This window comes from Chrysemys picta, chromosome 2, assembly GCF_011386835.1.
Source record: "Chrysemys picta bellii isolate R12L10 chromosome 2, ASM1138683v2, whole genome shotgun sequence".
NCBI classification, from domain to species: Eukaryota; Metazoa; Chordata; order Testudines; family Emydidae; genus Chrysemys; species Chrysemys picta.
In genome coordinates, this window is record NC_088792.1 from 171,217,725 (window position 1) to 171,245,376 (window position 27,652).

The 27,652-nt window shown below is 40.8% G+C and overlaps 1 protein-coding gene across 1 annotated transcript in view; it reads left to right on the forward strand.

Annotated features, from left to right (window-relative positions):
• GMDS (GDP-mannose 4,6-dehydratase) overlaps positions 1-27,652 on the forward strand; it is a 534,521-nt gene that overhangs the window by 34,771 nt on the left and 472,098 nt on the right. The window lies entirely within an intron of this gene.

The following is a 27,652-nucleotide window of genomic DNA, read 5'->3' on the forward strand; positions in this document are numbered from 1 at the left end:
CTTTTGTCTAGTGACAAAAATTTCCCTGGAACCTAACCCCCTCATTTACATTAATTCTTATGGGGAAATTGGATTCGCTTAACATCGTTTCGCTTAAAGTCGCATTTTTCAGGAACAGAACTACGTTAAGTGAGGAGTTACTGTAAATTCATTTGCGAGCACAGTGATTGTCTGGTTTCACCCATGTAGTTGTTGGGGCATTTGATGTACTGGATGAGGTACATCATGTGTTATGATAGGCATGTGTAGGACCCATGGATCTTGAAAGGTGTATTGGGGGGCTATTGGTCATAGCAGTGGAGATATGTCTGCAGCTTTTGTGTCGGTTATTGCAAGGTTTGATGCCACTTTGAGTTGAGTTGTCTTGGTCTATAGGAAACTAGTTTGTGATGATCTTATGTGAAGTGATCTGTTTCTCTGGTAGTGTCATTTGGCGAAGGCAGTTTTAAATGTGTTAAGGTGTATATCCTGGACTTACTACAGAATATGCTCTGAAGAGGATCTGAGGGCCTGGCTGTAGATAACAGATTGCTTGGTGTTTTCTGGAGTGGTTACTGGGTCTGTGGTGGTAAGTGTGTGTTGATTTGTGGGTTTCGTGTGTATCATAGTCTGTAAGGTTCCATTTCTGAAGCTGATTGTGGTGTCCAGGAAATTGATGCTGGTGTGAGCACTCTTATTGAAAGAATATAGGGACTTACAGAAACCATCCTCAAATCACTCACTGCACAAAGGGCTAGTTTCCTCCAGGACACAGCTCACTTCCTCTAGAAACTCTGCAATATTGCCAACCTTCCTCAGAACACCATTCTTGCTACCGTGGGTGTCACCTCCCTGTACACCAACATCCCTTTATTATTTATTAACTTCATCATTATTAAATGTCTGGGCCTACCTGACAGAAAAGTGTACAGTGCAGTTCATTCAGTAACTCCCCAGAAGGCTTCTGCCAGCCCGCCCTCTTTTTCCATCCATCCAACCCCCAGCCAACCCATTGCTGGGACCTTACCATCCACCCCCAAATTGTAGGAGGGTTAAGGTGGGCTATAGGAGAGGGAGGCTAGCTCCCTACCATACCATTCATAGGAGCCCCAAGCCGCCCCCCCCCATTCTGTTCCTTTAACCAATACATTCTTTTTATGTCCTTTACCAAGCCATACATCTGTTCACTGAATACCTTGCCTAGGGATAGTACCTGCACTGGACAGCTGCCCCACACTTACATAATGAGTTGCGACATGTAGTTGAACTCCTTGTGCCTCATGTTAACAAAGCCCTCCCTGAACTAGCGAAACCCCCCCATCATTCTGGTGATGAGGCCCATACCCTGTCCCTTCTCTGAGGCCACACCCCTGCTCACTCCATTTCTCCTCCCTGTGTTGTTCACTCTCCCCAACCCTCACTCGCTTTCATTGGGCTGGGGCAGGGGGTTGGGGTGTGGGAGGGGGTGAGGGCTCTGGATGGGGGTGTAGGCTCTGGGGTGGGGCTGGGGATGAGGGTTTTGGGGTACAGGAGGAGGCTGCGGGCTGGGGCTGAGTGTTTTGGAGTATGAAAGGGGGTGTGGGATGGGATAGGGGATTGGGTTGCGGGATGGGGCTTAGGGCTGGGGCAGGGGGTTGGGGTGTGGGCTCTGGCTGGGTGGCACTTACCTTGGGTGGCTTCCCAGAAGCAGTGACATGTCCCTCTGATTCTTAGGCTCTGGGGTGGCCAGGTGGCACCGTGTGCCACCCCTGCCCCCAGGCACTGCTCCCGCAGCTCCTGTTGCCCACAGTTCCCAGCCAATGGGAGCTGCAGAGTTGGCGCTCGGGGTGGTGGCAGCGTGCAGATATCCCTTGGCTGCCCCTACACCTAGGAGCCAAAGGGATGTGTTGGGCTGCTTCTGGGAGCCGCACGGAACCAGGAAAGGTAGGGAGCCTGCCTTAGTCCTGCTAACTGGATTTTTAGTGGCCTATTAAAATCTACCGGATTGCTTTCAATAGTCACTGAGAAATCAGTGTCGAATTCCAGGAGACTCCCGGCCAATCCAGGAGGGTTCGCAACCCTATGACTCAGCCTCGCCGTGCTGGCCCCTCCTCCTCCATCATCCGTAAAACAACGTTCCCTTTCCTTTGGACAGCAGTGTTCCTGCTTAAAGATTGCGGTGCGGTCATTTTCACACATCCATGTGTGTTAACATTTTTTCACATTAACATTTCTTTTTTTAGAGACTTGATCGTGGTCTTAATCAGGTTGCTGAACTCTGAAGGACTACATCGTCAACTTTGCTTTAATTACTTTGGAGGATGTAGTTAAGGACAGTTGGACTGTGCTCTGTATGCAGATAGATATCATGTCAGATTTCTTGTTTTTTTTAGAAGTCAAATTTGTAAATTCTCCTAATAAGGTTAACAGCTTTTGTTTGTTAATCCTTGTCTCTTCAATTCCTTTTAACAGATACCATGAAGTCATGATAGACTCATATGGTTGCATTCTCTCAACCTTTCAGTTTGTCTTAGTGCTGTATGTGACTTTTTTTTTCTATTAACCCTTTTGTGTTGGGAGTTGGGATTTCCCCCATCCAACTGCAACTGCATTAGCACTTCTATCACAAATGGGTTAACATACTGGTACTGTTGTAAGCAAATAAAGAGAGACATTACCTAAGTCTCAGTGCTCTTACAAAAAATTGTAACTTTCTATCAAACATGTTCTAGGAAAATCTTTATTATTTTTGTGCCATAATTATTTAGGTGGCACATAAAAGAAAGTTAACCACACACAGAAAATTGGACAGAGTAAGTATTTGTATAGCCATGATCACCAAGAAGCCTGGAGTGCAGAATTTTACATGAAACAGATCATTACATTTACTATATTGTTGCAGTTGAGGGGGAAAATAAATAGTTGGGTCTCATTTATGTGTTCAGTTTCATGAATAAAACTACTGTATGAGTTTTCAAAATGTCAGATAAAAGAATTTCTGGCCTATGTATTCTTTAATAGAAAGTGGAAAAAGAATTGCTCTTTTTTAAATTGGATGTCTACACAGGAGAGATGCATTTCCTTTTAGTACTAAGAGAGCTGGTTTTTAGTTAAAACTAGATTAGGGATTTTTCAGGTGGACCGGATGCTGATCAGCTGCAATTACTTTAGAAAAGTTACTGGGAGCTGATGAGCAGCCTAGCCATTTAAATGAAGGTACGCTATCTGCATAAGACCTTTTCTTTCTGTCTTGCAATGCTATCTGGACTGCTGAGTCAAAGTGAATCTTTTGCTTTTGTCTTAATGCAGCCTTCATAATGCATGCGGATAAGTGTTTTGCTTCTGAAAAGGATTATTGCTTTAACACGTTTTACAGAATGACGAATAGCCCTAATTGTGTATATTAGGAGTTACATGTGTATATGGGTGGGCAAAAGCAGCTCTGGAGTTTAAAACTGGACTGCTAAAGTTAAGTTTTGGGAATCAGCCAGCGTTTCAGGGTTATTTTGGTATTTTGGCATCCTACATATCTTTTAAAAATAACTTAGCAGATTTAGGTTTAATTTAGACTCCTTGAAAACTGGTGAGGTAGGCAATGAATTGCAATATCATAAGGATGTATATGGTCACATTGCAACTTTGCAAAACATGAAAGTTGAAACCATTTAGAAACTTAAAAAATAAATATGTAATTTAGTTTGCTTAAAGTATGCTTTCATCTAGGATCACTGACATGCAGATTCTCTTATTTAATTTTTTAATTAAACTTGAAATGACTGCAATAAAATTAACTACAGCCTTTACCCAGAAGCCCTATACGTTCTTAGTGACCTTGCAATAGAATGCAGCAGACCAGCAATCCAAGATTGTTGTTACAATTTATTATTAGTTATTGTTTTTCATGTTTTATATCTCCGTAGTGCCTTTCATTCTGAGCAGTCTCAAAGGAAGTCATATACTTAACTTCAGTTGTTTTGTTCCCCACTTCCCACCCCATCTGTCCCCAGTGTGACTACTTTGATAAATTTGTTCTTAGGGTGCAAATCAGTCATTCACAATCAAGTTCCTACAGGACATTTTTCTCTCACTTTACTGTTGTAACATGCTTCTGATTTTCAAGCTCCTTCTGCTTAGTTTACATACAATATGACTGCTTATGCTTGATATAATAAAGATAATGAAGTTTCTGTTTAAATCTTATTTTTAATCAAAACTGCATAGATTTGATGCCTCTTATTGAAAGGAAGGATGAATACACAGTGGCATGTAAACCAAGAGGGACTGCCTCAGTCACTGAATGTGTGAATGACAAAGATCATAGTAATGTGTCTATACCCTTTTATAACTCCAGGCCGGGTACTTTTTTTTTTTTTTTTTTTTTCCCTTAGTCTTAAAACTCTCAGCATTCCCATCAGCCTGGTTCGTTTCTTTAGTCAAAATTTTTCATTCACTGGCTTTCCTTATACTCCAGCATTCTGACTTGTACAGGAGTATCAGCATGACAGTTGTCTCATATGTGCTGATTTTGTAGTAATGTCTTTAGCCTTCCAGATCTTGCAGAGTTTTCTAAATGCAGTCACAGTTAGTCTGTTTCTTGCTTTTATGTCATCTTTACAATTCCCATTCTTTCACACTAGTCCTCCAAAGGTACACAAATGTTTCCACTTATTCTAGTTCGTTGTCTCTAAGTTTGATGTTTGTCTCTTTCTTCCGTCTTCCAATTGCCATAATTTTTGTCTTCTCTGTGCTGATCTTCCATCTGAATTTTCTGCTTTACTGGTCTATCTTTTCAATTATTTTCTGTAAATCTTCCTTGGTCAATGTTATAATGTCAATATAGTCTGCGAATGTAAGGTTATGCACTCTTCTACCAGATAACATGACTCCTCCTGTTTCATCACTCAGTGCTACAGCCATTACTGCTTCCAGTACCAAATTGAGCAAATCTAGTGATAGTATGCAGTCCTTGTCGCACTACGATCATCCTGCCCCATACTGTCAGCTTCTGGTCTACTCTCCACATTCAATAACTTTCTGTAGATATTTTCTTTCAGACCAATCAATTTTTCAGGGATGCTATACTTTCCCATCACTTTCCGTAATCCTCTCTGCCAAATGCTATCAAAAGCTTGTTTGAAGTCTATATAGCTGTTGTAACAACTTCAGTTGTGTACTATGTGCTTTTTTTTAAACCAACCCTACACATTCAGTAATTACCAGAGAAATTAAGAATTACTTTCTTGCCTGGGTTGTAATTTTAGTGAAAAATTTATCTGAATTTATTTTTCTGTTTAGGTGACATTTCAAGGGTGAGTCAACATAAATGTTTTTGACCTAAAGAGACCCTATCTGTATAGACTAGAGAATCTAGTAGGGAGAAAAAATCATGTTCATGCTGTATTAGTTGGCTTAGAACTGTCATACAAATAGTGAATGGAGACAAATGCTTAATACAAAGGAGTCTTAGGTTGACCCTGTTGCTTTTGATAGTATCTTTCTATGGTGCAATCCATATTCAACAGCAATAGATTTTTCATAGATTTCATAGATTCTAGGACTGGAAGGGACCTCGAGAGGTCAAGTCCAATTCCCTGCCCGCATGGCAGGACCAAATACTGTCTAGACCATCCCTGATAGACATTTATCTAACCTACTCTTAAATATCTCCAGATATGGAGATTCCACAACCTCCCTAGGCAATTTATTCCAGTGTTTAACCACCCTGACAGTTAGGAACTTTTTCCTAATGTCCAACCTAGACCTCCCTTGCTACAGTTTAAGCCCACTGCTTCTTGTTCTATCCTTAGAGGCTAAGGTGAACAAGTTTTCTCCCTCCTCCTTATGACACCCTTTTAGATACCTGAAAACTGCTATCATGTCCCCTCTCAGTCTTCTCTTTTCCAAACTAAACAAACCCAATTCTTTCAGCCTTCCTTCATAGGTCATGTTCTCAAGACCTTTAATCATTCTTGTTGCTCTTCTCTGGACCCTCTCCAATTTCGCCACATCTTTCTTGAAATGCGGTGCCCAGAACTGGACACAATACTCCAGCTGAGGCCTAACCAGCGCAGAATAGAGCGGAAGAATGACTTCTCGTGTCTTGCTCACAACACACCTGTTAATACATCCCAGAATCATGGTTTTTTTTTTTTTTTTTTTTTTTTTTTTTTTGCAACAGCATCACACTGTTCACTCATATTTAGCTTGTGGTCCACTATAACCCCTAGATCCCATTCTGCCATACTCCTTCCTAGACAGTCTCTTCCCATTCTGTATGTGTGAAACTGATTTTTCCTTCCTAAGTGGAGCACTTTGCATTTGTCTTTGTTAAACTTCATCCTGTTTAATTCAGACCATTTCTCCAATTTGTCCAGATCATTTTGAATTATGACCCTGTCCTCCAGGGCCGGCTCTGGCTTTTTTGCCGCCCTAGGCAAAAAAGCCACCGGCCACGCCGCCCCCCCCCCCACCCCTCCCCGGCGTGGCAGGGAAGGGTGCGGAACCCGGCCGCGGGCTGGCAATCCCCGACCGGGCCGAAGCGCCGGGAGCAGGGCGGCGAGCCCGGCCGGGGCTCGCCGCTCTCCCGGGCGGCCAGAGCGCCGGGGGGGAGGGCGGAGGGCCCCCGGTGGCCAGAGTGCTGGGAGCAGGGCGGAGAGCCCGGCCGGGGCCCCGCTCTCCCCAAGCGCCGGGGGGAGGGCGGCGAGCCCGCTGCAGCTCCGCTCTCCCCGGCGGCCGGAGCTCCGCGGGGAGGGCGGTGAGCCCAGTTGTGGCCCCGCTCTCGGGCTGGAGCGCCCCGCCGCGCCGCCCCCCTCCAGGCGCCGCCCCAAGCACATGGTTGGTGGGCTGGTTGCCTGGAGCCGGCCCTGCTGTCCTCCAAAGTCGTTGCAATCCCTCCCAGTTTGGTATCACCCGCAAACTTAATAAGCGTACTTTCTATACCAATATCTAAGTCGTTAATGAAGATATTGAACAGACCCCTGCGGAACCCCACTCGTTTATGCCTTTCCAGCAGGATTGGGAACCATTAATAACAACTCTCTGAGTACGGTTATCCAGCCAGTTATGCACCCACCTTATAGTAGCCCCATCTAAATTGTATTTGCCTAGTTTATCAATAAGAATATCATGCGAGACTGTATCAAATATTTAACTAAAGTCTAGGTATACCACATCCACAGCTTCTCCCTTATCCACAAGACTCGTTATCCTATCAAAGAAAGCTATCAGATTGGTTTGACACGATTTGTTCTTTACAAATTCATGCTAGCTATTCCCTAGCACCTTACCACTTTGCAGATGATTTCCTTAATTACTTGCTCCATTATCTTCCCTGGCACAGAAGTTAAACTAATTGGTCTGTAGTTTCCTGGGTTGTTTTTATTTCCCTTTTTATAGATGGGAACTATATTTGCCCGTTTCCAGTCTTCTGGAATCTCTCCCGTCTCCCATGATTTTCCAAAGATAATAGCTATAGGCTCAGATACCTCCTGTATTAGGTCCTTGAGTATTGTAGGATGCATTTCATCAGGCCCTGGTGACTTGCAAGCGTCTAACTTTTCTAAGTGATTTTTAACTTGTTCCTTTTTTATTTTATCTGTTAAACCTATACCCTTCCCATTAGCATTCACTATGTTAGGCATTCCTTCAGACTTCCTGGTGAAGACCGAAGTCATTAAGCATCTCTGCCATTTCCAAGTTTCCTGTTACTGTTTCTCCCTCTTCACTGAGCAGTGGGCCTACCCTGTCCTTGGTCTTCCTCTTGCTTCTAATGTATTGATATAAAAAGTCTTCTTGGTTCCCTTTATTCCTGTAGCTAGTTTAAACTCATTTTGTGCCTTTGCCTTTCTAATCTTGCCTCTAATCTTACTAAGTTAAATGTTGCTTTATGACCACATTATTGCTAAATATTACTAAGTGTGAATTCTGTTGGGTTTTGGCACCTAGAAGTGCATGGAACAGGTAAAGCAGAGTACTATGTGGTGGTCTGTTCAAAGATGTATACATACGTAATACTGGTGTTTAGCACTGCAATAAAGCAAACATGCCACTAGGTGGCTCAAGAAACTAGCTCCTAAGACATTTTTAAAGCTATATATGGCTTACATTACATCACAGCAATACATTACACTTTAGCACTAATATTGTATTAGAGTACTTGTTCTGTATAACATGCTGTCTCTCTTACTATGCTAAGTTTGGAGAAAAATATTTTCTTGAATGCATTATGTGCATTTTACATTCCTTGGATGGTGGGGATAACAATGTGTTCTAATTTACAGTGTGGTATTTCTTTTAGATTTATATCTTTATTATAGTTTTTGAAGGAGATGGAGGTGTGAAAGTAACATTTAACTGACCAGTGGTATCACTTTCAAAGTGCTTAAGGAGCCTATGCCAATTTTAACCTAGGTCTTTTAAACCAAGGATTTCTTGCCCCATCTGGCTGGGGGAGGACAAAAGATGGGAGTACTATAATTTTTAGGATATTGGGCAGCCTAGGAAATCTTTCCAAAAAAGTCAAAAATAAAACTGAAGTCTGTGCAGCTAAGTGAAACATGATGTTTGGGGTTTCATGCAAATATGTCTAGGATCAAAAAAGTGACTGAAAAACAATCACTCTTCTTCATCAGACTTTTTCAGTTTCCAATTAAAAACAAGATTCTCCCTCTCCAAATTAGCCTGGTATCAGAACACATTTTAATTTTCATTCTGTCTTGGATGTGCTCAATAAGAGTCTTAAAAGCGGAATTCAATTGGCAAGTCTACTAATGGTGACTGAGCCAAAGTAGGTTGCAGTGCTGCTAGTAGTAAAAGATTCGGTTTTGTCACTATGGAAGACACAAGGGAAGTAGACATGTACAATAATAAGATGCACATCTTATAGATCCTATCTTGATCACAGTGTCCCCATAAGCAGATAACTACATGATGGCCAAAAAGTGTCACAAACTGTCAATCTCTTTTTGGAGCTGAAACACAGATCAGAACAAGCTGTGCTAAAAATGATTGTTACCCCCTAAAGCTTGAAGCATTTTGGCTTGCATCTGTCTGCTTACTCTTTGTGATTAGTAAGATAGAATAATCAGAACTGCCGCTTTGCTTTTTGCAGCAAGGCAAAATTATCAGATTGTGTAGTAGTATTACTGTTACCTTATTAACTTAAACACAGATCATGAAGGGGGAAACAAGATAGATAAAACAAATGCATCTTGCAGTGGGCCCTGGAAAATGCTAGACTTGTCCTTTGATAGACTGCCGAATTTCAGTTAAAGCCCTGCTACCAGAGGTGGCATGTTAAAACATAGGTTGCAACACCAAGTGCTTCCTAGTTAGTTTTAACTGCTGGTACTGGGTATGCATCTAATACTTTTTGCTAATCACAGACTGTGAAAAGTACTCTGTCATCAATGATATTCAGAAGCCAAGAAGCAACAATGGGTCCAATGGGAACCTAAAGTTGGAAACCACTTCCTATAACTGGAAATTCATGACAGCCTAATAATTGGTGAGGTTGTTTAATATACAGCGTTTCTTGAGGAAGAAACCACTGCTTGTTTATGCATAGCCCTGAACAGTGCAGACATTAAGGATGCTCATCAATATGGGCCTAAATAGTCTCCAATGTAGGACCTAGATCTCTCTGGTGTCTAATTGCAACTCTTTAAGCCCAGCCAGAATTTCAGAAAGTAGTTTTCAGCAAGTTTCAATTCTGCACAGATTTCATGCTCCCTGGCTACTGTCCCTTTCTAGCTACACCCCTGTACTGTAGCATCTCCTCTCCCTGTCAGACTTACACCTGGTGCTAAACATTGCTGCTGCAATCCGCACCAACTACTAGGGAAGAGGGAATGTCATGTCGAGACTAAACCACTGCTTCTTCACTGTGTACATTCATACATCCCAAGGCCAGAAGGGACTATTGTGACTTCCTATATAACACAGGCCATAGAACTTTCCCAAAATATACCCTAGTGTACGTCTTTTAGTCTTTAACATGCAATCTTCATTTAAAAATTGTCAGTGATGGAGAATCCACTATGACTGTTGGTAAACTGTTTCAATGATTAGTTAACCTCACTGTTAAAAATGTATGCCTTATTTCCGGTCGGAATTTGACTAGCTCCAGCTTCCAGCCATTGGAGGGAATGGTGGGACAGACTTAGTGGAAGATCTCTCAAGGTGATCGCTTCAAAGACGGGCGAAGGGAAGCTGAGCTCCATGCCCTCATAGTCACACGTCTGTCCCAAAGATAATCGGGCCCTGCATTACATGCTCAAGTAGAAGCAGAATATAAATTGTGTCCCGTCCCCGCCACCATTTACTACCTCAGCATAAATGTATTTAAGAATTTGGCAAGAAAACGCAAGTAAAACATGTGAAAGGTAAATGGATTTAAGTTTGTCTGATACACTTGGAAGTTTTTCCCAGAGTGAAAGTCCCTCTTCAGTTTAGTATTACTTGGCAATGTCTATAGTTAAGCATCTAAGGAAGCCACAAATTGCTGTTTTTTTTTTCTCCATAATAATAAAACACATAAGAGAGCAATTTAAAATGTGCCTTTATTCCATACAAATTGAAATAAAATGTCAAAACAAACAAAACCTTTTTAACTTGGCTAAAAGCTGCTGTGGCCTTAGCGTGCATGACCTTTGAATAGACTACAGCTATGATTACTTGAAACTGAGTGCAATATTAAATGTAAACATTGTTGGCAGCATAAGTATATCTCCCATTTTTCTGTTCATTCACAGTTTTAAAATACTTCAGTATACCTCCATCATCATCATTGGGAGACTATGGACTCAGAAAGGACTTTTTTGCTTTGCTTTCTGAGAAAAGGTGAAACAATCAAAACGGAAGTGTCAGAACAATGAATAGTTCTTACTAAGATGCCTACATTTTAGACAAACTGAAATATTATGCAGCAGGGCATCAACACTCTTAAGGCAAAGGGCAATGCTGTTTTTTCCATACTGGGTGTATGCAAGAACCTCTTTCCTGTATTGCAGATGAATGTCCTAGAACTTCAGTTTGACAGAAGCACTCTTTTTAATTTGCGTTTTTGAACAGAAAACAAATAATATTCTATAAAACAGATTTAAGAAGTGTGGGCGCGGGATGGGATGGGGAGGTTTGCAAGAGAGGAAAGGGGTTTTCATACCAATTATGGAGAAAAAAATCCTGTACTCTCTGATCCAGGACCTCTCCTTTTGGTGCTTATTATTTATTAACGTTTGTATTTAGTGTATTGTGTTTTAATGCAAGTAAACACATGCTATTGAAACCTAATTTTAAAACAAGATATCTACTTTTTATAGAGCATTATTGTATCTAGTTTTGTGGGTCAGTGGATATATACACCCCTCTCTCTATTCTATTGATTTTAGTTTTTAATGTAATTGTTTAAAACCAAATATAAAAATCCTCTTATGGGCCAAAGTGGTGGTCTTGTTTATAAATTTTGCTCAGCTCGTATGCAAGCTCCTGAAACTAGAGAGGAAATGTTTGAAGTCTTCTGGCAAAGTTATTTTAAAATGATTCCAGCTTTTTCTTAACCACAGAGCCTCATACATCTATTCCATGTTACAATGGGGTAATTTGCTTTTTTGCTTGAAAGTTTTTTTTTTTTTTTTTTTTTTTTTTTAAGAAAGGACACTCCCCCACATGTACATAGCAGGATAATAATGTTTTCTTACCTTGTCACGAACACCAAAATCTCTTGCCACTAGTAATGGCATTTCTCTGCCTTCCATAGTTTGGGAATTTCCTGCCATGTTTCTTAAATCTAAGACTGAGAAAAGAGGGGGTTGGGGGGAGATCTACAAAGCCTATCTTTCTGCCTATTTTCCTCCCCCCCACCGCCCACACTATTTATCACTTAAACTTACAGGACCTAAACTGAACTGATTTTTGCATCTGTTTACCATAATTTTAGCTTGCTCTGCTTATGTTTACTTCATAAATATTTATTTTTCCATGGTCACAAAACAGATTTGACATGTTCAGAGCTGAAATAATTGTGGCATGGTGCAGTCTGTGTGATTTAGTGGGTAGAGTTGGAAAGAATATATATTATCATGTTTACTCTGCGTCAACCGCCAAAGGATCAAAGTTAGGAACTGTTGTGGCTTAGAGAACAAAATGAAAGCCAACATGGAGTATGTCTACCCTGCATGCTTCTTTCTGTGGTGGTTAGAGTACATCTCCACATAGCCCCCCTATCACAGGTATAAATAGCGCTGGTGAGGCCTGGCTTAAGCAAGTTAGAGTACAGATGTGAGTACACACCCTCCATGCTATGTACTTGCCCACACCATGCCTCCTGATCTATGTAGTGTCTCGCTGCCTCTCTGCTTCTGGAGCCTTTCCCCACCGCAGGAAAAGACTTCCCCATCAGGGAAAAGCTGAGGTAGGGGGGAAAGGCTTTGCCAGCTCCCTGCTGCTGGAGCCCTTCACCGCCACAAGGAAGGCTCTAGCTGTGGAGAAAAGCTTTCCCAGCTCCCTGCTGCTTTCTGGTGGGGCGGGGAGGCAGCGGAGAAGGCTTCAGTAAGGCGGAAGTTTTCTCCTCTGCCAGAGCCTTTTGTTGACACATGTAGTTACATGCTGCAGTAGAGATGCAGTCTGCTTTTCTACTGCAATGTGTAGCTATATGTACCTGATACGACCCCCCCCACCACCAGTGATGTGTAGCTGGAGCCTAAAAGTAAGACAATATTAAGGTTATGAGAATAGAAAGGGAGTCGTAAGAAAACGGGGGATGGGAGGATTTTTGAAGGAAAACCTTTACTGCTTACTACTAAAAATGTAGGGTTTTTTTTGGGGGGGGGGGGCATGCTACATGCTGGAGGAGCAGGTACACTAAAAATAGGATGGTATAATTTTAAAAGAAAAACACGAACACATCAGAAGTAAATTCCATCTATTGTGTGGTACTACTTTGCATAATCAGTTGTGATTCATAGAAGGCCAGAAGAGACCATTGTGAACATATAGTCTGATCTCTTGTATAACACAGGCCATAGAACTTCCCCAAAATAATTCCTACAGCAGATCTCTTAGAAAAACATCCAGTCTTTATTTGAAATTAGTATGTGGTGGAGAATCCACCACAGCCTTTGTAAATTGTTCCAATGGTTAATTACTCTTGTTAAAAATGTACACCTTATTTCCAGTCTGAATTTGTCTAGCTTCAACTTCCAGCCACGAGATCATGTTATACCTTTCTCTGCTAAATTGAAGAGCCAATTATTAAATATTTGTTCCCAATGTGTAGGTACTTTACTCCCCCTTAACCTTCTTTTTGTTAAGCTAACTAGATTGAGTTCTTTGGGTCTATCACTGTTTTCTGATTCTTTAATCATTCTCTGAATCCTCTCCAATTTATCAACATCCTTCTGAACTGTGAGCAGCAGAGCTGGACATGATAATCCAGCAGAGGTTGCACCAGTACCAAGTACAGAGATGAAAAAACCTCTCTACTCAAGGTTGCCCTGTTTATGCATCCTGGGATCTCATTAGCTATTTTGGCCAGCATTGCACTGGGAGCTCATGTTCAGCTGATTATCCACCAAGACCCCAATCTTATTCACTTTCTGTTAGTAACACTTTCTTTTTTTCCAGATTTACATTTAGCTGTATTAAAACACATAGTTTGCTTGAACTCAATTTATCAAGTGATCTAGATCACTCTGAATCAGTGACCTCTTCACTATTTACCACTTACCCAATTTTTGTCATCTGCAAAGTTTATTGGTCATGATTTTATATTTTCTTCCAGATCACCGATAGAGATGTTAAATAGCATAGGGCCAAGAATCTGTCCCTGTGGAACTCTACTGGAAACAGACCTGCTTGATGACATTTCCCCATTTTCAGTTACATTCTGAGACCTATGAATTAGCTAGTTTCTAATGCCTATAACATGTGCCATGTTAATTTTATATCATTCTAGTTTTTTAATCAAAATGTGTGATATTAAGTCAAATATAATACAGTATAAGTATATTACATAAACACTATTACCTTTAACAACCAATCTTGTAATCTGATTTTAAAAAAATGTTAATTTGACAGGGTCTATCTTCCATAAACCCGCGTTGATTTGCATTAACTACATTACCTTTCTTTAGTTCTTTGAGTCCCGTATCAGCCACTCTGTTATCTTGCTTGGGATTGATGTCAGGCAACAGGTTTATAATTACCTGGATGATCCTGTTTTTACCCTTTTTAAAAATAGGCACAACATTGGCTTTCTTCCAGTCTTCTGGGACTTCCTCAGTAATCCAAGATTTACTTAAAATCAACATTAACAATCCAGTGAGCTCCTTAGCAAGCTCTTTTAAAAATCCTAGATGCAAATTATCTAGACCTGCTGATTTTAAAAATGTCTAACTTTAGGCTAGTATAGACTAATATGTAACACTGTAGGTTACCTTTTTTTCTTTAAAGAGGGGTGAGGAGAAGAGGGTGCCCAAAAAGCAAAAATAAGTCTGTGTAATATCACGTGCAGTGTGAACTCAGTGCCTAGAGAACTTTTTGTTTCTGATATTGGGATTAAAATATTCTTAATTCCAAAGATTTATGAATTATTTCTTTGTATAACTGAGATTGATAATTAGTCTATTTATATACAGTTCATAGCTAAACCACTAGTTGAATTCCTAATTTGGCCCCAGTATTGCAAACGGTTTTAGGAACATACTTGGCTTCACTCATGTGAGTAATCCCATTGTAGCCAATGGACATGCAAAAAGGTAAGCACATACCTACATGTTTGCAGGATCAAGGCCTACATTAACAAGAAAGTTTGTAGGTTTTTAATACCTTTCCATTTTGCTTTTGTCTTTACAGGTAATAACATGTCTCTTTCTGGCTCATGGTGGCAATAGATATACATTAACTTGCTGTCAGAGGGGTTTCATTGTTCCTAGGTATTAGGGAAAGATTGTATTTTAAAGGTGTATAGTAAATTATATTTAAGTACAGTTTTCTGTGCCAAATAATGTGAGTAATCAGACTATGTGGAACAGTCAACATAGAGAGTCATTTCAAAGAAGTCTTCAAAATAAACAACTTCTCTTATTTCCTTGTAAAGGGCTTGATCCAAAGCTCACTGAAGCTGGTGGATTTTCAATCGGGGCCCAAACACTAGATATCCTTGAAAGTGACATTTTTTGACCTCGCATACCATTTGATCAAGTTTCCTAATAAGTTTACTATGGTTGGTTTTACACATCTTTTTACTTTAAAATTTTTCATCTAGCTTTTATATTGGGATGGCCTTTTGCCAGCGTGAAAAGGTTTCAGATATCAGATGTTCATTTTGATATTTCTACTCAAAATGTTCTGGGTATTGTGGGAAATTACCTTATGCATTTCAGAAAAATACACCGTTGTTTTCATAATGGTGTAGTATGTATGGTGACAGCGCTTAAAGGCTTAAGTAAAATATCTTGTTCAAAGTGCTAATTTAATATGACAACACATTGTGAGCATTAATAAGTACTCTTTGTGATTCAATTTAAATCCTACTCTATGATTAGTCAGATCTTCATAAGTGAAACTTTATAGGTGGCTGCGAGACTTTTGGTGGCTCTTTGACAGAGTGGCTTTCTTTTTTTTTTTTTTTAAGGCTCTCAGTGTACTTCATTAAAAATGCTTACAGGCAACTGGAAGGAAGAACAAATAACTACCTACGTTGTTTACTACTCTTCAAAAGTACTTCTCCTATGCTTTTATTTATTATACAGCAAGAGTTTTTATTTATTACACACAATTTGTTATGCAACACTGAATATTTCTGTTGAAGTGACAGTTCATGCTAGTCACATAAGTGGCAACTTTAAAAAGTGGTGTTCTTGTTAGTGTTAATAAGAATTTAAAAAGTAGATAGAGGATGCAACTTCAGAAGTCTTTTGCAAATAAGTTTAAAAAAAGGAAAATATGAGAACTTTATTGCCTAGCCTGCTGTTCAAGGAAGCTTCTGACTGTTTGAGAAACAGATGTATCTTAGTTGTGAGTAGTGCTTATGTATTGACTAAAAACCTTTTGAAAATCTAAGTTTAGGATGTATTGTTGACATCAATAATAATAATATTCACTTATGTGGACTGCCCTTAGCAAAATTTTTCAGTGAGGGAAATATATCAGAATTATCAAAATCATCTGCCCCAAAGCCAATGGGAACAAGGCTAGCCTGATAATATCTGTGACATAGCTATAGATTGCTTACACTTTCACTCTGCATATTAATTAAATCAGCATAATGTTTTAATAAGTTAGTGGTCATGTAAATATCAGACCTATACTCCTATAGACTTAAATGCCTTATCAGGAGAACAGTATAGCACAGCCAGCAGCACTACAACCTTCCTGCTGCACTGCTGTAAGCTAGTGGGGGGATCTGCTAGTAGCCGGGGAAGGTGAAATCCTGCTCTAAGTAGCCGCATAGTTCCAGGAGTTTGTTTTACTCAGGGCAGTTTTTGATTAACTTTGAAACCAAGATTCAAAACAGTTTTAGGCCATCATTCCAGGGCTTCACAGTCCTTTACAAACCTTCTTTCAGGGCTTTATAGTTGAGGCCTCCCCAGCTGAGCTTTTCCCCCTACTGGCTCCTACTTTCAGGTCTCCCTTTGAGTCCTTGTGTTTGAGCGAGTGGCAAGTACCCTCGAAGGTCGTTCCCTGATCCTGGGTTTCTTTCTACTGAGGGTAGGCTGCATGTGTTTACATCAGGTACTGCTTGCAGCCTGCGGTCATGCGACCCTTCTCTTGTGCTCCATTAATTTAGCACACTAAGGCCTGGTCTGCACTGGGGGAGAGGGAATCAACCTAAGATACACAACTTCAGCTACAAGAATAGTGTAGCTGAAGTCGACGTATCTTAGATCAACTTATCTCGCGTCCTCACGGTGCGGGGTCAACTGCCGCTGCTCCTCTGTTGACTCTGCTTCCGCCTCTCCCCGCGGTGGAGTACAGGAAGTCTACAGCAGAGTGATTGGGGATCAATTATCGCGTCTAGACTAGATACATCCGTCCCCGATAGATCGATCACTACCTGCTGATCCGGTAGGTAGTGTAGACATACCTTAAGTCTTACAGGGCTTGGATCAGGGTACTGGGGATGTGATGTATGTCCCCAAGGAACAGCACTCTGTTACAATTGCGGTGCTGTTTTAACTTTCCCTTGATATGGAAGGACTGGCTACATGAGTAAAGTATTTAGCCAAAGGCTATTGTGAGTATTACAAAAAATTATCTGTGACCAGCCCGTCAGTCCACTGGATATCTTAATCGGTTTTTGTGATGTGGACGTTGTTATGCTTCATACTGGACAGAGACTGACAGCTCATTTCACAGAGGTCATGGAATTGTTTTTATATGGTAATAATTTTGTTACTATCAATCTAGACTAGATGTATAGCTAATATTTCATTACACAATTTCCTGAGCTATCAAGTTTCCAATAAATATTTTGTATGTTACTATTTCTTAGAATCTGTGAGAAGTTATACAACTTAATAGTGTTGTGGCTACTAACCACTGAAAATCAGGCTCGCTCTCTGTTTTGGTACCTAACGTTTGGTGCCTAGACCTGTAAACTCTGTAATTAAGCTTAAACCTGGTCAAACCTGCCAGAAGCTGGGAATGAGTGACAGGGAATGGATCATAGAATCATAGAAGATTAGGGTTGACAGAAAGTCATCTAGTCCAACCCCCTGCTCAAAGCAGGACCAACCCCAACTAAATCATCCCAGTCAGGGCTTTGACAAGCTGAGCCTTAAAAACCTCTAAGGATGGAGATTCCACCACCTCCCTAGGTAACCCATTCCAGTGCTTCACCACCCTCCAAGTGAAATAGTTTTCCCTAACATCCAACCTAGACCTCCCCCACTGCAATGTGAGGCCATTACTCCTTGTTCTGTCATCTGCCACCACTGAGAACAGCCAAGCTCCATCCTCTTTGGAACCCCCCTTTAGGTAATTGAAGACTGCTATCAAATTCCCCCTCACTCTTCTCTTCTTCAGCCTGACTGAGCCCAGTTCCCTCTGCCTCTCCTCATAAGTCATGTTCCCAGGCCCCCTAATTGTTGTCGTTGCCCTTGGCTGAACTCTCTCCAATTTGTCCACATCCTTTCTGTAGTGGGGGGGCCCAAAACTGGACGCAGTACTCCAGATGTGGCCTCACCAGTGCCGAATAGAGGGGAATAATCACTTCCCTTGATCTGCTGGCAATGCTCCTACTAATGCAGATCACTTGATGATTACCTGTTCTTTCACTCTGGGGCACCTGATATTGGCCACTGTCGGAAGACGGGTTACTGGGCTAGATGGACTTTTGGTGACCCCGTATGGCCATTCTTATATCTGTTAAGAATTACTGACCGTGTTTCATCTTGGCTGCTACATATGGTATAGCCAACTTTTGTACCCCCAAAAGTGCTATTAGAGAGAATACTGATGTAATGTAAAGTGTTAGAACAATAGCTCAGATGATATTGTCCCCTGAAGATTATGCTATTAAACTTGAACCTTTATTTTGCTTGATTAGATGAGCGTGCCTATTTATCTGTGGTATCTCCAATTAAGTGAGAATTTAATGGGTGGCGTTTATCTTGGGCATTCATCAAGCTTTGTGATCAGTGGTCTCATGTTTTTTTCCTTCCAAAACATGCCTTTTTGTACTATATGTAAATCACAAAAGTTACACGTTTAAGTGGTAATTTTCAGTTTACTTATTATAGTGACCTAATAGCTCTTTTCTACTGCTTGTGTCGATGGAATTCCCTGCATGCCTGTATATGACTTATCCTTTGTTGCTGTGTTTGTATCAAGGACTTGTACTCAATCTGCTGGAAGACACGTGTGTGTGTGTGTGTGTGTGTGTGTGTGTTCTGTGCTGACTATGATTTGTATATTCCCAATGCACATCTTCAAAGCATTGTGAGAGTTCTGTTAAGCTGTAACAAGATAAACCAGCGGCTCAAGAGGTTAAAAATTATGCAAGTGTCAGTTTCCTCTATACAAACAATGGTTACTGTCTTCATTTTTCCCCTTTTACTACTGGTTCCAGTGGGAATTTCGGCTTCGTAATATGAATGGAACATTTTGCTGTGATGTCTCACTTTCTTATACATAGCAACTTGGAAGTAATTTGTAAGCTTATGTTCTGAAAGAATGCAATAGCAAACTTCTTGGAACAAAACATTTCTTCCCTTCCCTTCACCCCCATTTCGTGACTTCCTGGCCTGCTTCAGTTAGAGGGAAGTAATATTTCAAAGTTTTATAGAATAAGGATTTATTAAATGGCAATGTCTCTTTGCTTTGTTAATTAAGTTTTGAAAGTGACTACAAAGTAAAAAAAAAAAAAAATTAAAATTAGGGGTAAGAAATCAATCGCAGATATTCAGAACTTTGGAGTTCATGGCACCTTAGGGGCCTATCTTAAAATTTTATTGCTAGTAAATCGTGCGTTATGATAAGAAATCAAACTACTTTGATCTCGTTACTTTCCAGGACCAAGAAAATCTTCTGTTTAAATGCCCCTCGGACAAAACCAACCAGAAAATCAGGCAGTCTTCCATACAGCAATCTTCTGCTTCACCAGCCATGTGGTGAGAGTCATTCAGCGCGAGTAGCTCCATAGCTGACCCAAAGGCTGCCCTCTCTCCCCCAAAAAACATACCCTCTCTATAACCTACTTGAAGAGACCGTTACAGAAATAGATGCCTTTCAAAATTTATGCTGCCTACTTAGTGGATAGACTTGGTTCAGCAGAGAACAAATGCATTTTCTTTTCTTATCCAGATCTGCATACTGGGCCAATAAAATGTATCTTTCTAGTGAAAAATAGAACTATGCCTCAGGAAAGAAGAAGCACATGACCCGTAATCCTACCAAGGGAATGGTCCATATGTCCGCTCCTCACACTCCCTTGTGCATCCACTCAGGGCCAGCCACAATCTGGCTCAGAGATTCTACCACAAAGCTCCTGAGAGGATACAAGAGGGAACAGTCTGAGAAAGTTCAGAATGTGGTGACCTAGGCAGACTTCGGATCTGTAATTAGGCCAGCACAACTTAAACAAGGTGAGGCAAATAAACATGTTTTTGCCCTAGAAAAATAGAGATTTCCCCCCTACTGTTCTGTCAACAATTTGAAGCATCAGAAAGCTGTCTCTTAGAATATTAGCTCTTCAATTATCTTTTAGATTATTACACAAAACAAATTTCCAGCTACTTTTGATTCACTACTTTTTTGTTTTGATCTTTTTTTCTTGCTGGTTAATTACATTTTGTTCACTTGTTTCACTTAATGACAAAAAGGAATTATAAATGAAGTTAAGATAAGTGAGGTCATATAAATTTTCTGCCCTTGAAGTTTGATACACTGAAAATATAAATAAATATAAACTTGCCTTTTCCTCTTGGGGTCTTGATGGCTGGGGCATAGTATAGTTAATTCCAAGTAGGTACCAGTTGGATGTTTACCATATCTGATAGGTAAAATTAACAACTTTTAATATATTTGGAGGTGACATTGCTTGAACAACCACAACCTATTAAGGTTAAAAAACAACAACAACAACAACAACAAAACACTGGGTGGGATTGAAGAATTTTTCAAGGTTAACTGGGAGCCAGGAGATTTATAAATTATACCATACAATTATTTTGCTTTCCATTGGACAGTCTCTTTAATGGAAAGCTGCAGTTTGGTTTTCCTTGTAGTTTTTCATAAGACATTCCAGGATTTAAACTCTGTCTCATAAGAAGTGACTTCTGGTAATAGAATGGTGGTATTCATGGTTGTAAGTATTATGTCCGGGCATAACCCGGTGAAACACTACCAAACAGGACAATTTAGTAAATGTTACAATTTTCCTTTAAGGTGTAACTGAATAATAGAAACATAAGACTGGAAGGGACCGTGGGAGGTCATCTAGACCAGTCCTTTGCACTCAGGAAGGACTAAGTATTATCTAGACTTTCCCTGGCAAGTGTTTGTCTAACTTGCTTTTAAAAATCTGCAGTAATGGAGATTCCACAACCTAGCTAGGCAATTTATTCCAGTGCTTAACCACCCTGACAGGAAGTTTTTCCTAATGTCCAACCTAAATTCCCCTTGCTGCAATTTAACTGTATTGCTTCGTGTCCTATCTTCAGAGGTTAACCAGAACAATTTTTCTCCTTGTAACAACCTTTTATGTATTTGAAAATTGTTATGTCCCTTCTGTCTTCTCCAGACTAAACAAACCCATTTTTTCATTCTTCCCGCATAGGTCAAGTTTTCCAGACCTTTAATCACTTTTGTTACTTTTTTCTGAACTTTATCCCATTTGTCCACATCTTTTCTGAAATGTGGCTCTCAGAACTGGACACAATACTCCAGTTGAGGCCTGATCAGCACGGAGTAGAGCAGAAGAATTACTTTGTGTTTTGGTTACAGCACTCATGCTAATACAGCCCAGAATGATGTTTGCTTTTTTTTGCAACTGTGTTAAGCTGTTCTCTCATATTTAGCTTGTGATCCACTATGACCCCCAGATCCCTTTCTGCAGTACTCCTTCCTAGACAGTCATTTCCTATTTTGTATGTGTGCAACTGATTGTTCCTTTCTAAGTGGAGTACCTTGCATTTGTCCTTATTGAATTTCATCCTATTTACTTCAGACCATTTCTCCAGTTTTTTCAGGTCACTTTTAATTTTAATCCTATCCTCAAAAGTACTTGCAACCCTTCCCAGCTTGGTATCGTCCACAAACTTTATAAGTGTACTCTCTATGCCATTATCTAAATCATTAATGAAGATATTGAACAGAACCGGACCCAGAGCTGATCCCTGTGGGACTCCACTTGATATGCCCTTCCAGTTTGACTGTGAACCACTGATAACTACTGTCTGAAGATAATATTCATTAGATATAAGTTTGTGTTTGTTGCATCTGTTGAGTTAGAAGAGGGAGCAAAACCATTGTGGTAGTGTATCCAGAATAGTGGTTAAATGTGGCTTACTTAGTTTTGTTTTTTTTCCTACACACTTCCTCTGACACTTCCTCTGACACTGAAGAGCAGATTTTACTTTACTTTATTTTTGCTCTTTGATTTTAATAGAGCTCTAAATACCAGTCTCAAACTTCAGAATGTGGTATTAAAATAAAATCAACTACTGAAATATTTCATTTAGAACAAGTAATACACACACAAGGTTTGAAGATTTGTGCATTGTGTTTGAATAGTCTCTTGAATTATTGATTTTTTTTTTTTTTTTAAGAGAAGATGAATTTGTTTAGGCAGAAGTAAAGACTCATAACTGAGTAAGAATTTCAAGTAAAGAACACTTAATCATGCCTCCACATGTTCATCAAGAATCTTCTTTTTATATGTGGTTTAATATGGGATAGAGCTGTCTGCCACTCTTACTACTGTAAACATTAAAAGTTTGCTTTATGCTCTTACGAACATAAGAATGGCCATCCTGGGTCTGACCAATGGTCCATCTAACTCCGTATCCTGTCTTCCGACAGTGGTCAATGCCAGATGCTTCAAAGAGCCATTTTATGGCGTGATTTATCCCTTGTTGGTCTAGTCCCAGCTTCTGGTAGTCAGGGGTTTAGGGACACCTGGCACATGGGGTTTCATCCCTGACCATCTTGACCAATAGCCATTGATAGACCTATTCTCTGGGAACTTACGAAATTCTTTCTGAACCCAGTAATACCCCCCCCCCCTTCCCTGTGGGTGATATAGCTGCATATATAAGACAAAGCTCCTAATATCGGGATAGTCCCAATAATATCGGGACGTCCGGTCACCCTGTATATAAAGCAGTAAATAATTCTTCCATATTTACTTTCTCCACGTGATTCATGATTTTATAGACCTCTATCATATCCCCCCTTAGCAGTCTCTCTTCAAAGTTGAACAGTCCCAGTCTTTTTAATCTTTCCTCATATGGAAGATGTTCCATTCCCCTAATCATTTTTGTTGCCTTTCTCTGTTCTTTTTCCAATTCTAATATTTTGGTTTTGAGATGGGCTGACCAGAATTGCAGCCAGTCTTCAAGGTGTGGGCGTGCCATAGATTTATATAGTGACATTATGATATTTTCTGTCTTATTATTTATCCCTTTCCTAATGATTCCTAACATTCTGCTAGCTTTTTTTTGATTACCTCTGCACACTGAGCAGATGTTTTCAGAGAATTATCCACAGTGATTCCGAGATCTTTCTTTTAGATGCTGTCATTTTGTATGTGTAGTTGGGATTGTTTCCCAGTGTGCATTACTTTGCATTTATCAACATTGAATTTCATCGGCCTTTTTTCCCCCACCCTCCAGTCACCCAGTTTAGTGGTGCATCCGAAGAAGTGGGCTGTAGTCCACGAAAGCTTATGCTCTAATAAATTTGTTAGTCTCTAAGGTACCACAAGTACTCCTGTTCTTTTTCCAGTTTAGTGAGATCACTTTGTAGCTCTTCGCAGACAGCTTTGGACTTAACTATCTTGAGTAATTTTATATCATCTGCAAACTTTGCCACAGTTTACCTCTTTTTCCCCAGGTCATTTATGAATATGTTGACCAGCACTGGTCCCATTACAGATCCTTGGGGGAATCCACTATTTACTGTTCTCCATTGTGACAACTGGTCATTTATTCTGACCCTTTGTTTTCTGTGTTTTAACTACGGTAGTTATTGATCCGTGAGAGCACCTTCTCTCTTATTCCATAACTTGTTACTTCGCTTAAGAAAATTAGATGAGGAACCTTGTCAAAGGCTTTCTGAAAGTCCAAGTACACTACAACCACTGGATCAGCCTTCTTCACATGTTTGACCCCCTCAAAGAATTTTAATAGTTTGGTGAAGCATGATTTCTTTTTACAAAAACTGTGTTGACTCTTCCCCAACGTATCGTGTTCATCTACATGTTTGATAATTCTGTTCTTTACTATAGTTTCAACCAATTTGCCTAGTACTGAAGTTAGGCATACTGGCCTTTAATAGCCAGGATCTTCTCTGGAGTCTTTTTTCAGAATTGGTGTTAGGTTAATTATCCTCCAGTCAGCTGGTACGGAGGCTGATTTTAAGTGATGGCTTACATACCAGTTAGTAGTTTTGCAATTTCATATTTTGAGTTCTTTCAGATCTCTTGGGTGAATACCCTGGTGACTTATTACTGTTTAATTTATCGGTTTGTTCCAAAACTTTGACACCTCAATCTGGAACAGTTCCTCAGATCTGTCATCTAAAAGAATGGCTCAGTGTGGGAATCTCCCTCGCATCCTCTGCAGTTTAGACCGATGCAAGGAATTAATTTAGTTTCTCTGCAATGCCCTTGTCTTCATTGTTTTGTGTTTCATGAAGTAATAAATGTCACACTAAATGCAGCCCAAACAACTTTTGTACTAGGACAAATTATTTCCCGTCAGCCTCGGTAACTAAGTTCAGATCAGAGAATTAAAAACCTCTATCTCTGAAATAACAATTTATGTTACTCTCTGGCTAATTTCAAAGTCTGTCCAGATTCACCTCTTGATGCACGATTATTAAGGTGCCACCCTTTTTCACTGTCCTCTCATTGGGGATTTTCTAGCATCTCTTGACAAAAAAAAGTATTTGAGAGCCGATGCAACAATGTTAGTCATAAAGGTAACTGTGTCCTCCCCTTCTAGTCTGGCAGGAAAGATGAGAACTTATGTTCTTGGCTTTCAACTTAGCCTCTACAATTTCCAGTATTCTTTCAATGCACTAAATATTTTTAACCATAGCCTTTTGTAAAGCTTTTAGTTCTTGCACTGCTTCTCCTCTTGGTAAATGTCCAGGGGTGGCTCTAGGCACCAGCAAAGCAAGCAGGGGCGGCAGCCGGCAGGGATCCAGCCTGCGAGCTGAGAACCAACAGGGGTCCCTGGGAGCTGTAGTTCCTTGGTTGGCTCCCTGCCCTAGAGCTAGCCTTGGAGCAGGGAAAGAACTACATTTCCCAGCATTCCCTTGGCCGCTATCAACAGGAAAGGGATGGGGAGGGAGTATGGTAGCTGAAACCTCATGCTGCAGCTTGCAGTGAATGGAGAGCTCACCGCTAGAGTGGGGTGGCACTGTGAATGGGGAACAAGTATTCCCAAGGAGTAGAAGGCTTTGGCCCAGATATCCCCTTCAGAAGACATTCCCCAGACTGGATTAGGGATACTGGTGGGACCTCACCTTGCAGCCCCCAAAGAAAGAATTGGGTGGACTAAATGGACAGTGCCCCTCTCTATCTGAAGCCTAGCAAGGGAAGTATGTGGATCCCACTAGAATTTTAAAATGAAAAGTAAGGGAGGGGAGGCTCTACTGGACCTGGGCAGCTTTAGATACAATACCAGGCACGTAGGAGGATTTCCACTTCTGAGCCATGGAAGCAGAAATTGACTTTTCCTTTCCAGATTTAGCTAATATTCAGAAAGAGAATCAAGCCTTCCAGATTTGAACACCTCAGAATTCTGGAGTGCTCAAGCTCAATTTGGGCAGCTGTTACTTCATTTCTCCCAAATCAAATATACTGATCCACTGTAACTTGCTGTAGAAAAAGTAGGATAAAATCGAGCAAGAAATGCTTCCCAGTGGTGTTTAGGACTGGAATTGCTATTTTCAACAGCCTTTGCCATTTTAGTTTTATTTGTTTAAAAGGAAGACAGTGATATTGCATTGGCAAATTCCCCATAGGAAGAAAGAGGGGAACAAAAGAATAATAAAGGCACCTCAACTTTTCCTCATTTATGGAGGACAGTCTTATAATATGCATCCAGATTTCCTCCAATCACACAAGCTGAAAATTGTTTCACTTTACTGTAGTTCTGTAACCATATGGGAACCAATCCTGTCTGTGTTCTGTGCACATCCAAAATTCCTGCTGAATGACCCGCCCTGGGAGCAAGTTACCAGTGACCCAGGGCTGGGGCAGAAGGAGGGTGTGGCGGGGGGTGGGTGGGAGAGCCCAGGGCTGGGGCGGCATGGGGTGCGGGTGGAGGGGGCAGAGCCCAGGGCTGGGGCAGCATGGGGTGTGTGTGTGTGTGGGGGGAGAGCGCAGGGCTGGGGCGGCAGGGGGTGCAGGTTGGCGGGGGGGAGAGCCCAGAGCTGGGGCAGCATGGGGTGTGTGTGTGGGGGGGAGAGCCCAGGGCTGGGGCGGCAGGGGCTGCAGGTGGGGGGGGGGGGGAGAGCCCAGGGCTGGGGCAGGAGGGGAGTGCGGGGGGAGCCCAGGTTGGTTTGGGGGCAGCCAAAATTTTTGTTGCTTGGGGCGGCAAAAAACCTGGAGCCGACCCTGTAAATGTCTCATGCTTTTCACCCTCTGCTAAAAATCTTTTTGTTCAGGCTGTCTTACCTAATGGAGTCTGATTTCTCAACAAGTGCAGTAGGAGAGGCCTGAATTTATAAATTTCCAGGCACAAAGGGTCTAAGTGTGCTCTTGGGGTAAGTCTATACAGTTAGCAGCTGGAAGTTGTGATTTCCTGTTTGTGTAGACATACACGCTCTAGCTGACCTTTGAACTAGCATGCTAAAAAGGGCAGTTTGGCCACAGCAACATGGATGGTGCCTTGGGCTAGCTGCCTGAGTACAGTATCGCCTGATCCTCTGTGTACATACTTGGGTGGTGCCCCCTGTGGTTCTGCAGCCACGCTGCCATTTTTAGCCTACTAGCTTGAGCAGAGTTAGTATGTGCATGTCTGTGCGAATTGGGAATCGCACCTTCCAACTGCTGTGTAGACATATGTCCTTGGTGCTGGTTCATGCTGGTTAGCACCGGTTAGGGGGCACAGGAGAAAGGAGGCTAATAGTGGAGTAAGCATTCTCTTGTGGCCTCTTTAATTTATAAAAGTTGCTTTTCTGATCTTTATTTGAGATTTTGATACCAAAGATTACAAACATCACTGACTCCTCTGGAAATAGATTGTCATGTACATTTTTTTTTTTTTTTTAAAGCAGGCTAGAAACTGCCCTCAAACTGCACGAGCACTTGCTTCTCAGAAGTGAATGTCTACCTCTTATCTGTGCATCAGATTCCTTCTCCTAAATATTCTAATTACTTACAATCTCAGACTTACCCTTTTTGTTACATTATGTATTTAAATATTAAATATATTTAAGAACAATATTTAAATACATAAAATTATGAACTCTCAAAATCTTGATGATCCTTTAATTGTATTGCCGATTTAAATTTTCTCTAGTATAGTTAGGATATTTCTGAACTATGTTTTTTTATTATTAATGTGTCATGGTATAACATAAAGCTAAACATAAAGGTAAACAGGATCGCTTTCTTACAATATGCTGCAGAAACTGGAAGCGCTGTGAAAATGCAGGATCTTTGAGTATTAAGAGAAAGTCTTGACAACACTGTAGTTCAAGTACAGCTATGTTTTGGTTAAGTTTCATCCCAGGCACCACTCCATTGACTCCAGCAGAGTGAACCCAGAGTTGAATTTGACCCAATTGCTGGTTTTAAATAAATTTGCTTTTGTTTCCATAAATTTAAATCAGCCAAGCAGATGAGATCGCCAAAGCACATTGTGCCTGGTTCTTCCCCCTTTTAAGTAAATAGGAGCTTTACCATTGACTTCAGCGGGAGCAGGATCAAGCCCGTTAAATTAAAACATAATTCAGCTAAGTAATTTAACTTGCTTTAGTCCTGGAAGCATTAGAGTGTGTTGGAAAAAACTGCATACCT